Below are 802 nucleotides of genomic sequence, written 5' to 3'. Positions count from 1 at the left end.
TGCCAATTCTGTTTTCCTGTTTTCTTGGGAAAGGCTGTTCTTCATTCTGATAGTATGATCTTCCAGCTTTTTTAATTTTAGAAAACTTTTTATTTCAAAGGGTGAGAGAATGTTACTATGTAGCTTACTCGTATATATCCTTGCTTGACTAAATTCAGAGTTAGTAACCCTATGTAGGTTCCAAAGTTAGGGGGCAAATTTTACTGGTGTATAAAATTGTAAAAAGGGTGAACCACTAGTATCAAGGGGACTGGTTGCAGAGAAGTTCAGAATTAGATTCGAGTTCTGTGATCTTGGGCAAGCCACAAACTTCTCTGAATCTCTGAGTCACCAGTTATGGACTAAGTGAGTTGGATTGTGATCTTTAAGGTCTCTTCAAGGGCAAAATTTCTATAAGCTCTTGACACCAAGTAATGAATCACCAAAATTTAATCTGATATGTGGCTCAAGCCTTCTGGGAAGCCTCTGGATGACCCCCACACATCATGCTGCTTGGCATGAGTTTGGGGAACTGGTAACTGCCTTCCAAAGCTAGTCTCTTACCTGTGAAATACTGTGAGGATAAAGCTCTAATTATGTCTGAACTCACTGTTATGGAATGAATTGTGTCCCCCAAAGAGATGTGTTCTAAATCCTGACCCCTATACCTTTGGTTATAGTCCTATTTGGGAATAGGTTTTCTTTGTAATGTTAATGAGGCAGTATTAGTGTAAGGTGTATCTTAAATCAATCCCTTTTGAGATATAAAAGATCAGATTAAGAAGCAAGCAGAAAAAAAACAAAAACCTATTGCCGTCGAGTC

Source organism: Trichechus manatus, unplaced genomic scaffold, assembly GCF_000243295.1.
Source record: "Trichechus manatus latirostris isolate Lorelei unplaced genomic scaffold, TriManLat1.0 scaffold00003, whole genome shotgun sequence".
NCBI classification, from domain to species: Eukaryota; Metazoa; Chordata; class Mammalia; order Sirenia; family Trichechidae; genus Trichechus; species Trichechus manatus.
This window is presented reverse-complemented; position numbering follows the sequence as displayed.